General features: G+C 37.6%; 1 protein-coding gene across 1 annotated transcript in view; it reads right to left on the bottom strand.

The window, feature by feature from the left end:
• Positions 1-11,772, bottom strand: part of LOC118740904 — a 42,222-nt gene extending 30,450 nt beyond the window's left edge. Inside the window, exon 1 of the mRNA XM_036472657.1 lies at positions 11,011-11,772. The gene's annotated coding sequence lies outside the window, so the exon portion shown is untranslated. The remainder of the gene's footprint in view (positions 1-11,010) is intronic.
• Positions 11,773-14,527: the final 2,755 nt, after the last annotated feature.

Here is a 14,527-nt window from a genome sequence, read left to right as displayed (position 1 = left end):
GTAGGAATAAGCTTAACAAAAAAGAAATATTAAAAATACCTACCCCGGTAAAAAGACAGAAACAAAAGCGGGGAGGCAAACAGTTCAAAAAAAAAGAAACAAATAGCCGAAACTTATAGATTGTTAAATCTTTCAACAGACACCGAAGAAAGACTTAATCTAAGAAAACTAATTAGAAATTTAAGAGAAGAGAAATAAAAATTAAAAGCAAATTGGAATGCCAAAAGATTTTACATAAAATCCCATCAAGTGGGATGAAAATGCAACATTAGAACTAGAAACTAGAGATTACGAAAGGGAATTAATTTGGTTAAGGGAATTTTGGAATTCCATTGGTATGGACAGAGAACCTACCATCGAAGACGTAAAAAATTCATCAACCCAAGAAAAAGAAATAATGTTAATGTTAGAAAAATATTTTCCAAATAGGCATTAATTGAGCAATAAATAAATAAATAAAATTTAAAATTTTAATTTCCGAAAACTTGTCCTATTCTATGCAAAATGTCGGGGTGGAAAAAGATAGCAAATAGCATTCTGATAGCCATTGCGGGATATGAAATAGGAAAGGAAACATCAGAAAACACAGACAATAGGATAGTTAGATACGAACCACCGGCGGAGGTAGAAACAAACAAAGTTTCAAATAATCCAGATATTTGGTTAAGTGGTTTCGCTTGCATACTCATGCTATTGATCATCGCAGTAGCCCTAAAATTGAAGAGTTATATTAAAAACAAATTAAGAAGACTAAATAACGTCCAAGAGCGTATCTAAAACTTCAATTTTACGCTCGCTTCCCTGTCAGCATTGCAATAAATGGGCAAATGGGAAGAACTTTATCAGACACTTATAGAAGAAAAAGCTTCCGCAGAAAAATCCTACAAGTGTATAAATAAAAACATAAAATAAAAAATGAAACTGTGTTGAAGCACTTCACGACAATATTAGATTCACTGAATAAATTAGGAAAGGCCATACGTAATAACCAATTAACTAGCAGTCACCAAATAGAAGCATACCAAATATTTTCAACTGTTAGAGACAAATTAGTATCCTCACTAGCAAGATATAATATTGAGGTAACCATCCCAACCTCATTCGAACATGAAATACAAATAGACTTCAATATCTTCCTATTGGAGAATTCACCCGATTTAGAAGAAGACAATAAAATTGAAAATCAAACAAAAACTTTACAAATAGGAAACGTCAAAATGGCACAATCAACAGTAGAATTCATTAAGACAGCCTCATCAGTGCTACCAGAGTTTGATGGTAAGCCAGAAAATCTGCACAGCTTTCTAGACGCTCTTGATATCTTGGAACAAATCAAAGATAATCATGAAGCCCTGGCGATAACTATGACAAAAACCAAGCTAAAAGGTACAGCAAGAAATTACATAAGTAATTGAAAATTCAATTCAAGAAATTAAGTCAAAATTGAAATCTACTATTAAAGGCGAATCAGTAGAAGTTTTGACAGAAAAACTCCTGAACGTACAACAACGTAGTAAAACCGCAAATCAGTATACTACAGAAATAGAAAAAATTACCAGGTCACTAGAAGGAGCATATATCTCGGATGGACTAAACCCAGACTTAGCCACCAGATATTCAACACAGGCGGCGGTCAAAGCTATGTGCAAGAATTGCTCCAACGAAAAAGTAAAAATGATAATGCAAGCTGGCACATTTACATCAATGAATGATGCCATCTCTAAATTCACCAATAGCTGCACAGAGATAACGGGTAGTTCAAATACAATCCTGAGCATACGACAACAAAATCAATACCGTGGTAATTTTCGTGGTGGTTACCGAAATAACAGCTACGGAAGTTATCAAGGTAGAAGATTTAGACCACAGCCCCGATACAACAACAATTTTAGACAAAATAACAACTCGCAAAGAGGGTCATCAACTCAAAACAGAAACAGAAATTTTATACAGACTCGCAATGTACGTAATTGCACCCAGCAGGAAAACCAGCAAACTCCACTTCAACAGTAAATAACAAAAGAGTACGTGTACTTAATTTACACCTAAACAGCTACATATCTTCCAAAACTTCTCTAATTAACACTATTTCAACTCTCTTGATAGACACAGGAGCAGATATATCTATTATAAAAAGGGACAAATTGATAGCAATATCACCATTAATACTTCACAGATTACTGATTTGAAAGGCATTGGTCAAGGAATAACAAGCACACTAGGTACGGTCACAACAGACTTGAAAGGAGACGATCTATTAATTAAACACAAATTTCACATAGTAGAAGACAATTTCCCAATCCCGTGTGATGGAATTATAGGTTTAGATTTTATAAACAAATATATTTGCATACTAGATTATGGCAAAAATTAAGACAGATTAATTTTGAGACCTTATGATTTTCCAGAAAATATAATAATCCATATGACAAATAGACCAGCTATTAATAAAATTACAATCCCCGCTAGGTCTGAAGTAATTCGGCAAATCAACGTAAAAACTAATAATTCGGCACTTTTTATTCCCCATCAAAAATTGGCTGAAGGTATTTTCATAGCAAATACAATTACAAATAAAGACCAAACTTTTGTTAGAATCATTAATACCACAGATAAAAACGAAAGTATTCAGAATTACAATATCAAAACAGAAAATTTAAATAATTACATGTTAATCCAAGAAACAACAGAAAATAAAAATAATAACAAAGAAAAATTAAAAAGATTAGTTAAGAATTTCCCACAATTTGCTAGCCAACAATTAACGACATTATGTTCAGAATACATAGACATATTTGCATCAGAAGCAGAACCCATATCTTCTAATAATTTTTATAAACAAAAATTACGTATGAAAGATGACAACCCAGTCTATATAAAAAATTACAGATTACCACAAGCACACAAACGTTAAATAAGTAAACGAATCAACAAATTAATCAAAGATGATATAATAGAACCATCTATGTTAGAATACAACAGCCCAATTTTATTAGTACCCAAAAAGTCATTACCAGGAAATACAGAAAAAAGATGGAGATTAGTCATTGATTATAGACAGGTAAATAAAAAATTAGCAGCAGATAAATTTCCACTTCCAAGAATCGACGACATTCTAGATCAATTAGGAAGAGCAAAATATTTTGCATGCCTGGACCTAATGTCAGGTTTTCACCAAATAGAATTAGACTCAGACTCCAGAGATATAACATCGTTTACAGCAGACGATGGTACATACCGATTTAAAAGATTACCATATGGCCTAAAAGTAGCCCCCAATTCGTTTCAAAGAATGATGACTTTAGCATTCGCAGGTCTTAAACCTTCACAAGCATTTTTATACATGGATGATTTAGTAGTATTGGGTTGTTCCGAAAATCACATGATGAAAAATTTACAAGATGTATTCTCAACTTGCAGAAAATATAATTTAATCCCGATAAATGTTTATTTTTTAGTCAAGAAGTTACCTATCTGGGACACCAGTGCACAAGTAAAGGAATCCTACCAGATCCAAATAAATTCGAAATTGTTCAAAATTACCCAACACCCCAAAATGCGGAAGAAGTCAAACGATTCGTTGCATTCTGTAATTATTACGGAAGATTCGTACCAAATTTCGCAGAACATTCAAAAATTTTAACTAGACTTTGCAAGAAGAATGTTCCCTACGATTGGACAGAAGAATGCCAACATGATTTTGAATATTTGAAGAAGGCATTAATTATTCCAAATATTTTACAATATCCAGATTTCAGTAGAGAATTTTGTATAACAACAGATGCTAGTGGTTATGCTTGCGGTGCAGTTCTTAGTCAGGAACATGAAGGAAAACATTTACCAATTGCCTATGCCTCCAGATCATTCACAAATGGTGAAATTAATAAAGCAACAATAGAAAAAGAATTAGCCGCAATTCATTGGGCCATAACTTATTTCAGACCATACGTTTATGGCAGAAAATTTTTAATTAAAACGGACCATCGACCTTTAACATACCTTTTCTCGATGAAGAGCCCCTCATCAAAATTAACAAGAGTTAGATTAGATTTGGAAGAATATGACTTTGAAGTGGAGTACATAGCAGGAAAATAAAATTATGTAGCAGACGCACTATCCCGAATCAATATTCCAAACCTTAAAGAAATGTCAGTGGAAGCAAGCAAAATACTAAAAGTTACCACAAGATCAGCAATTGGAAAACCAGCCAGTAATAATAATAGCAAAAAAGAAATTAAAAGTCACAAAGAGAACCCTATAATATATGAAGCGCTCAATAAATTTGAAGTAAAAAGACATGTCGAGCTCGTCTTCGATCCTCCGAAATTATATTTCAAAAAAGGAAAGAAAATTTATAGCACTATAGATACAAGCAACCTAATTGTTGAGGATAAGATTGACTTAGGACAATTCTTTACCAGGCTTGCAAAACAAGCCGGCAATCTAGGACTTGTAAAGATACAGTTGTCCTTAGGGGACAAATTGTTTAAATATAATTATACTCGAGTAGGCAAATTTGTAGAAGTAGGTACCAAGGTTCTCAAAAATTTAACAATTGCATTAACCCCAGAAGTTATGCATGTGACAAATGTCGACAAAATTAAAGAAATTATGCATAAATATCATGACGATCCTGTTTTTGGTGGCCGCCCAGGAATAAATCGTATGACAAACAAGATCAAACAGAAGTTCAGCTGGAAAAACATGAAAAATGACATAAAAAAATACGTAAAAAATTGCATCCATTGTAAAACAAATAAAATTAATAGACATATCAAGGAACCAATGACAATAACGGAGACACCTCCGAAGGCCTTTGATATTGTACAAATCGATACAATCGGACCATTACAGAAATCGATACATGGAAATTAATACGCTGTTACTATTATATGTGACTTAACTAAATACCTAGTTACAGTGCCAGTTCAGAGCAAACATGCTGTAGCAGTTGCTAAAGCTGTATTCGAGCATTTCATTCTGATTTATGGTTGTATGAAAACAATCATAACGGATATGGGAACCGAATATAAAAACAGTTTATTTGAGGAACTGTGCAAACTTCTCAAAATTGAGCATAAAACCTCAACACCTTACCACCATCAAACGCTGGGCACTGTCGAACGCAGTCATAGAACATTAATGAATACATGCGTACTTACATATCCATTGACAAAACTGATTGGGATGAGTATCTCAGATATTTTTCGTATTGCTACAATACGACAACATCCACAGTTCACGGCTATTGCTCCTTTGAATTAGTTTTTGGAAAAACACCCCTGACTTACGAATTTTTACAAGAAAGTGTCATTAGCCCAGTATATAACCATGAGGCGTATGACAAAGAAATTAAATATAGGCTACAAATAGCATAACAAAGAGCTAAGAAGTTAGTACAAGAAACCAAGGAAAAACAAAAAATCAATTATGATATAAATAGCCACAGTAAGGAAATAAATATAGGAGATTTAGTATTAGTTAAAGATGAAGCAGGTCATAAGTTAGATAGTAAGTATAAAGGACCCTATAGAGTAAAGAACATTGATAAAAATAACAATTTTACTGTAGTTCATCATAGAATAGAAAGTAGCGATAGAAAAAATAAAGATAAGGAAATAATAGTTCACAAGAATAGGCTTAAAATACTATGACTTTAAATCAATAATTGGGCAATTCACAAGGTGTTGTGAAGTTATATTTCCTAACAAAAGTTGTGTTAAAACACGACGGTTCTGAACACCTGTTACGATTATTTATTATATCTCAGCACTTAACCTCACATAACACCGAATAAACATAGGTTGCAGAGTTGTATCGTCATGTGTTATTTTTCTTCACAAAACAATAACAACATTTTTACAACTGTCATGAAACACGACAAACACGACAAATACGACACCTTGTGAATTGCCCAAATATCAAACACTTAAATAAACAAAAACATTCCAATTTACTTATAATTCTTACTAAGTACTCACAAAAAAAAAAATAATTTAATTTAAAAAAAATGTAAAGAATGAAAAAACAAAGTCAGCATAATAGGTACATATGTACGTAAACAAACAAAAATAAAAAAAAAACTACATAAACCAACAAAATTTTTTTTGCGACATCAAGTTACCATTACGTCATAACTTAGAAAGACAATTGAAATTCAGTAAAGAATAGCCATGGATCATTGGTGCACAAATTATCCATGGCCATTCTCAAAAAAATGGGAGGTGTAGCATGCATTTGAAATCCGTTTCACTTTCACTATATCCAATTGTCCAATATATACATATATACACATATGCAGACCATACACGCAGCAAATTATTAATAACCCATATATTCATTTGAACTCAGCTTGAGTTCATGCATTGCTGCACTCATGTTACATATTGGTTTATATTAGTCAATCAGTCATATGTAGGTCTCTGAAATATGCTGACTTGCATATATGAAATTATGTACATTTAGTTTGTAAGTATTAGCGTAATTAGGTATCAATAACATTTGTATAAAAGAAAATACTTTTCAAATAAAGAACTCAATTCTGTCTGACCTCGCAAACGAATTATTAATTATTAATCGTTTGCAGTACTTCTTCCCCTCGAAGGCTTTTCTAATACAAGAAAAAATTCTATGAACTTGTTCCATAGTGCCATGATTTCCCCGAAAACCAAACTAATGTGGTGGTATTATTTGCTTATGTGTGAGTGAAGGTTGTATTTTCTTCAAAAGAAGTTTTTCAAAAATTTTGGAAAATACAGAAATCAAGCGGATTTGGGGTAAGGCTACTGGGGGGGGGGTATTGAAATATTTGAAGGATCAGCGCCTTCATTGGGTCTAAAGGCTTGTGAAAGATGACAGGCGAAAGTGTTTGCTTTATCCTCATCATTCCTCGCCCAGCTTCCGTTTTGAGTACGTAATGGTGCTTCTCGAAGAACCTGCCCGCATGCTTCAGTGCTCGCCAAAGGAAGCAGTCAGTCTGTGTCGAAGCAGACAAGGACCGAAGGATCAATTGCGTACTTCTTTATTTTTCCGCCTACAACAAATTACGTAACTCCTTTGTACACGCATTCAGCTGCTGCTTAAGATTACTTATTTAGTTTAGAATGTTTGTTTGGGGTGACCAGGCTAGAGCAGTAATTGCGAAATTTAATAGAAGGATGTGCTGTTGCAATTTCTGCCGCCTTAGCTATAATGTCAGTCAGATTTTCAACTGCCAATATCACCCTTGGTCCGAATACTTGACATACTTTTTGTATTTTATTTAGTTTGTGTGCATATTTGTATTTTTTTTGTTTTGTTTTGATTTTCCTCATAATTACACTGTACAGCACTCGGCTGGGTATTGGACCAAACCAACTTTTTTTAAAGAGATTGAGTCATAAGTAAAAAAAGTAATTTCTCCGTTTTTCGAAGTTAGCCTTCGAAATCGAGATGTGGGCCTTCGAAGTTCGAAATTGGACTTTAAAACCAAACCAGTTTGTGTGCTTATTTGTAAGATTTTTGTTTTGATTTTCCTCATGTTTAATAATTACATTGATAATGTTATGACACAGGGAGAATGATCTGAAGAAAGATCAAGTAATGCTTCTGTATTAACTTGGTGTCGCGCAATACCCTTCATTACACCAAAGTCAATAAGATGGAGTATTTTTTTGGAGGTCAGAGGGCCAATACGTTGGCTGACCAGTAGACAAGGTCTCAAATCCTCTGTTCTGGATTACTTTATATAGACCCCCAGAATGTATGTTTGGCATTGTAACCTCCTGCTACAATAAACTCACAGCCAAACTTTAGGAAAAATTCATTATATATTTTTTCTGTTATGTTATGACGAGAGGGCAGTATATAGCAGTGTATCGGCCACCCAAGTAGTCATAAATGTGTGTTGCAGTATGAATGAACTCATCACTAATACTACTATTCTACTATTTAATAACACACTCAATATCCGCGCGTTGTTTCAAACCCTAAGCTATTAGGAGTTGCAGGGTTCTACTCTGATTTTTGACATGTCAAAACAATTAGTATCCTTTAGATATTACACATAGAGGTTGTGAGACACCTTGCTGTACAATTACTGGAACCCTCTCTAACAGCGGTTGCAGTCAACGTAAAGGAATTGACGTAACAACGAGTACATGTCGCTGGAACATTCAAAATGGAAAAGCTACTGTGCCTGACGGAATACCAAATAAGGCACATGAAATTTTCACACATGCCTGAAAAAAGCACCTTTCGGAGTAGTTGGAAAGCTCAAGACCTGGTATTATTACTGTAACAACGTTTCGTCGATTAGTTTTAGTTGTATGCTTTTGCACTGTTGCTGATTTAGATACAATTTTCATACTTTTGCCCTCACCATTCATATATTCCAAGATGGCTTGGGAGTGCAAATAGAACTGGAGCGCTATGACGAATCAATAAGTATCTCGGCAGGATTGGGGCCCACAAATGGTAACAAAGAATTCGCCAGAGTCGGAGTCTTTTTTTATGAGTGCGAATCGGTGCGGAATTTATTGTCCACTTCAAGGAATGAGAAGAGAAATATGCCAGCTATTCTTACGACTGAATAAACCACGATGAGATGATCTACAAACCTCAGCAAATGCAATGGAAACTTAGTTAGATTTGACACCATCAGAGTTACCGACAACGATATTCAATCCCAATCCAGTACTTAGAACGAAATCTTAACAGCCACGTGACTGCTAACTCAAAAGTTTTCATGTTATAACGATTGAGGTAGTCGTGCTGGATGGCTCTGGCGATGGTTGGTTTAACACTACCAAATCTAGTCGAGGATATCCAGTCAAGACCAATCAAATGTATGTGGATGAGCCCCACGACGGAGCTGACGGCCTGCCAGCCAAGTTATTCAAGTACGGTGGTGAGGAGTTGATAAGGTGCATGCATTAACTCTTATGCGAAATATGGTCAGAAGAACGAATGTCCGACGACTGGAGTTTAAGTGCGCTCTGCCCAATCCACAAGAAAGGCGACCCGACCTACAGGCCAACTACCGCGGTCTTATAGAGCGTATTATGTGAAAGACTGAAGCCCACCGTCAATGAACTGATTGGGCCTTATCAGTGTGGCTTTAGGCCTGGAAGCCCACCATAGGCCAGGTATTAACAATACGCCAAATCTTGATGTATGGCGCAGAAGCATGGATAATGAAAACATCTGATGTAGAGGCTCCTGGAGTTTTCGAGAGAAAGATTCTGCGAAAGATTTATGAGCCTTTACGCATTGGCGAGGGTGAATACGGCAGGCGATGGAACGATGAGCTGTATGAGCTCTACAAATATATGAACATAAAGCAGTGGAATAAAACACAGCGGCTCCGCTGCTTTGGCCAGGTCGTTCGAATGCACACCGATGCTCCAGCTCTGAAAGTATTCAACTCAGAAGCCGCTGGTGGTAGCAGAGGAATAAGGAGGTCCCCACTGCGATAGAAAGACTAAGCGGAGAAGGACCTGACTTCACTTGGAATTTCCAAATGGCGTCAGTTGGCACAGAAGAGAGGCGACTGGCGTGCTTTGTTCAACTCGGCCAAAATAGCTTAGGCGGTTACAAAGCCAAGGAAGAATAAGATATCTATTAGCCTTTCCAATGCCCCCGAACGGGTTTTCTAGGTCTTGGGAAGGATCAATGTCTGTCATTGTGGTATCGGAATCACTTTGCTAACTCGGTGGTCTTCTTGGAGTTTTACTGAGTGGTAAACACAGAACAGGATTGGGGAGCGGTAGCGGCTCTTAGGCAGACTATCTATTAGCTAGGAAATCTCTTGAATTGAACGAAAAGCAGGTTGATCACAGGGCTTTATTATTGATTAACTAATGTCGCCATTTCTTTTCTACCGAAAAATTTTGCCTTTTCAGTGCACCTAAACGCACAAATACTAAGGAGGCGACAAAGAGAAGGCAACATACTTATTTCGTAAAAAAGAAAACGCCATAACTACATACATTGTTAAGCTGAAAAATTTGGGTAGTATTTAAGCATTTATTTTTAAACGCTTTTTTTATCGATATTACATCAAAATCATCTACCTCTAATATTTAAATAAATGTTGCTTATTAAACATATAAGTGCATTATAAAATAATTTTTTTCGATACCTTTAATTTTCTTGTTAAATATCGTTTCGCTAATTAATTAGTCGCTTTTTCACTCATTTAACAATGTGATTGTTTATCGGTTTCACAACTCTTTTTGCTGCACAATAGACACATAAACAGTGTATGCAGCAATTATTTACCCAGCAGTCACATACTTTTCAAAAATTCATTTTTCACACATTAAAATTAGCTGCCAATTTTTCTTCCAGCATTCGAGTTCTACGTTCTCGTCTGCGTTTTTTTCTTGATTTTCTAAAGTTTTGCACTTTTTCAATATTTTTGCCACTTTTTTTTGCAAGCAGCTAGCGTATTTATATTTACCTACACTTTCCAGCTCAGTCTTAAGCGCGCGCACGTTCTCTCTCTTCCTCTCTCTCTCTCTATCTATCATACACACACACACTGCACCCCTGCAAACTTTTTAGTTACTCATAACCGCCTGACATACCGAAGATGACGCCGGATGACGACCGCAATGACGACGACCAGGACGAGGACCAGGACGAGGACAACAACGAAGACTCTATGAAGGCCAGCGCGATGCCAAAGACATCAACGCGCTGACATAATCGTCATCGAATTGCTTGCAAAATTGTCTGCAGACTACTGACTGATGCGTATGAAACCAGGGAAACGGCTGCTGGATTTGGATGCAGTGCACCAACAATGCAACGAAAGACCAACTAGACGATTGATGGAAGGTAGCAGTAATGGTCTTTTCAGATGAAATTAGAAAATAGCAAACAAAAAAAGGGAAAATGAAGAAGAGAAAATCCTGGCTAAGTAGCCAGTTCAATGCGAGAAGTCCTCAGACAAAAGCCTGCATCAAGAAAAAGTTGCTAGAAAATCTTCAAAAGTTTCACAAATCGTTGTAATTGTAGCACACTTACACTTTACTAAACGACGCTTTTCTATTTTCGGTTGAGCTGCAGTGACGCTGATAGCGTTCAAATCTTTTATGCTGCATGTACTAAGGTATGGCTGCGTCGCTTTGGCTATTATGGCCTCTGACGACAGTGGTCGTGTGGCCCTTTGGAATTGCTGGAGTTGGCTGTGACTCCGACGCCTCCTTGGGCTATGGCTATTCCTATGGCACTGCACTGCACCGCACTGATTTCCTGACGAAGGGCAGCAGCTAGCAAGTTTAACTACCAGCACTGCACTCACGCCACGGTGTACAAACGATGCATATGAATTTCGTATACGAGACAAGACCAACGCGACGCGGCGACAGCGACAGCGACAGCGACAGCGAAGACGGACACACAATCACTTCACTACACAATCACAGTCACAGGCACAATTACAATCCCTCACATAGTACGAGTATATAATATATATACATATATTTATTTTTGGATAAGCCGAGCTAGTCTTCTGGCAAACACTTGGCTAAGCTTGCCCCCTTCAGCGTCGTCTGTTGTATGTCCTGTTGAAGCCGCAAAAGGTAACTGAAATCGAAATCGAAACTAAAACTGATGGGTCCAAAAAGAAACGCGTCGTTAAAGGCAAGGTTTAAGTCCAGCGCGCGCGAGTGAGTGAAAAACGCTGCGCCAGTTGCAGAGTAAAAGTATAGCGCGTCAGCAGCGCTTGCCAAATAAAAGCCCCAGAAAGCTGTGAGCCACACGAGTTTTGGGAGCAGCAACAGCGGCTGCAGTCCACACGAAGCGTGGTCGGTCTCTTAACTAGATACACATGTGAATGTAGTATACATGTGGATGCATACATACACCAAGCGCATGAATGGCGTCCATGCATGCCAACTGCAAGAATACAACTACAAGAATAACAATCCAACATGGCAAGTTGATGCGCGTAAAACTGAATTACGAGTGCTGCGCTGCTGCCGCGTTTGTTAGCGCTGCATAGAGAGTTGGCTCCCCTTGTGGCAAGTTAAGTGCCACCCGGGCAGCTAGAGTGCGCTGAGCGCATGAGAGCGCCTTCTTGAGCGCGCGAGTGCGGCATGGCTGTTGCAAAAAACCTGCAAAATATTTTTTCTCACTTTAGTGACTTTTGGCTTTCTGCAAAAATGTGCATTTCCTGGAAGGTTGCCGGATGTGTGGTTTAGTGTGGGCGCTTTTTAAAAACTTTCTCGATGAGAATGGAAAGGAATCAATTGACCACTCTCTATGTCGATGTCGCAGCGAGGCAAGCACTTGGAGATAGCGAAGGTGAAACTCAAGTCCATTTGGAATAGCAAGTGGTTTAGCAGCTTAATGCCTTGATACATTTTTCTCTGCAAAGAAACCCCGGTTAGGGTGACTCCTCCTAGCACTCACTCACAGAGGCGCTAACTTTCCCTGCAAGCCCGTTAGTAGGCGTATTGAATTGAATGCAAAGGCATCGCAACATTTACTTCAGCAAAATGGTCGATGAGCTGCCGGATGCAGGCCCAGATATTTTAGGGTCAATACATAAATTCTTAAAAAAAAAAAGAGTTTGCCACTTAAAAATTTTGCTAATTGTTTGGTACTTCCTCCTCCACTTTATGACAGATAGCTTTTGTGAGAAGGTTTTCTGGTGACATAAATACAGTCGAAACTTTGACTTTACCTCCCCATGGGCGTACAGTAGTACACTACCCTATTTATACAGCGGAAGTTTTCTCCAAACCACCCAAATTTATCAGTACTTTTTTCAATGCTATCTCCACTTATTCCTGCCCAGTTTCGATCTTGTGACGAGCGCGAAGATTCCAGAAGGAGTATACCATTTGACACCACAACCCTCAGATACACACTAAGGCAGTTTTTTGACCTGAAAAAGGCCCGAAAAAGCAACTTTCACAACGACGAACGCTATACTCTGAGGATATAAAAACATTTCTTTCAACTAAATAGTGCCGGAAGCGGAAACTGTGGGGATGATGATGAGCCGAATCATCACTACTGCTGGCAATTAAGCTCCAGAGAGCTCACGCCATTGCCTGTGATTTTCCAAGCCTAGAAGGAGACCCCTCTGGGGAGAGTGGTGCTCTGTGATCTTAGACCTACAAACAGATGATTCTTTATAGAGTCCGCAGAGTCCCTTAAAAACAGGTGTATGAATCTATAATTCGAAATCACGAAGGCTGAAAGGCTTAGGATATTTAAGAAACTACGCGGGAAACTGGATAATTGTTAGCGAAGAGTGGCGCATTTTTCTATTTGGTGAAAATTTTCCATGCAAACCAGTCATAGCCGAAGTCTCCAATTGAATAAGCATCGCCTCGTTCGTATCTTAAACTTTAAGTTTGCGCAACAGCTGATATTATACATGGTCAGTTACAAAAGGCCTTGAGGTAACGTTTGCTGGCTCTCATTTTTGCTGTTTCCGTTGGGCTGCGTTTATATCGAAAGTCGAAAAAACTAATTAAAAGGTGCTCAATAGGCGGACACCAAAAAGGTTGGTCGAGCTTGGTCTGATGGCGATACTTTAGTTAAAGACTTCTCTGAGAATGGGATACTTTACGGATTTCTAGGAGGCTTTTCACAATGCTTTTGCGGGAGAAAGCGTTGAATCTCTAGACACCTGATTCTCGGCTGGGGGAATTCACTAAAATCAGAATGCTGGAGCGGTCTTACGGGAAAAGGGATCTTTTGCAAGTATGAAATTCGCTGGGAGTATACATAAATTATTCTGGACACCAGTTAAACCTGAATGTAATATATGCATAGTTTGAAGAATAGCCTCAAAGCGTATCCGCGGTGTTTTGGGGACCTGGATAGGTAGAATATCAGGCAGCAGGGTCTTATCATTGCAATGGAGCTCAATTGCAACTAAAACTGTGGCAAATGTCTGCCTACTTTCAGCTCTTTAATAGACTAGACGCTCAAAATCATCAGCGGTCTTGCTACAGAAGTGGAACTTAATGGACAACAAAACTCTTGTCCAAAGCAACTTAATTAGGAGAGATCACCCTACAACCATGAAATGACTCGTAACTGCGTTGGATAGCAAGCTATTATGGAAACTTGAGATTGAGGAGGTGTAGAAAGGTATCACACAAACAATTTTTTGGAGTTTAAATGCGGCTTTACGCTAGCGGTTCCCACAGCATTTTTTGTCAAACAACAGCTACTGTCAAAATATTTGATTTTAAATTGAGTAGCTATACATTTATTCATTCGGTTAGTGTGCGATGAAGCGCTTCACCATCTACTAAACACGCTCAACCGTTTACGATTCATCAGCCATACTTAAAAGACTTAGGGCTGGTTTCTCCAACTCAACTTAACTTAGTTTAGTCACTTTTCGGACTTAAGTCAAAAGTTAGCATATGTTTTACACAGCTTATTCTTGACTAAGTCAAGAAAATTGGCTTAACTAAGTTAAGTTGAGTTGGAGAAACCAGCCCTTAGAGCCTCTGGAAATAATGAACTTGTGGCGATCAACGACAACAATCAAACTAAATTAAGTTTACGAATC

This window comes from Rhagoletis pomonella, unplaced genomic scaffold, assembly GCF_013731165.1.
Source record: "Rhagoletis pomonella isolate Grant_MI unplaced genomic scaffold, Rhpom_1.0 Rhpom_scaffold_00006, whole genome shotgun sequence".
NCBI lineage: Eukaryota > Metazoa > Arthropoda > Insecta > Diptera > Tephritidae > Rhagoletis > Rhagoletis pomonella.
The sequence above is the reverse complement of the archived record's forward strand: the minus strand, read 5'-3'. Positions and strand labels throughout refer to the sequence as shown.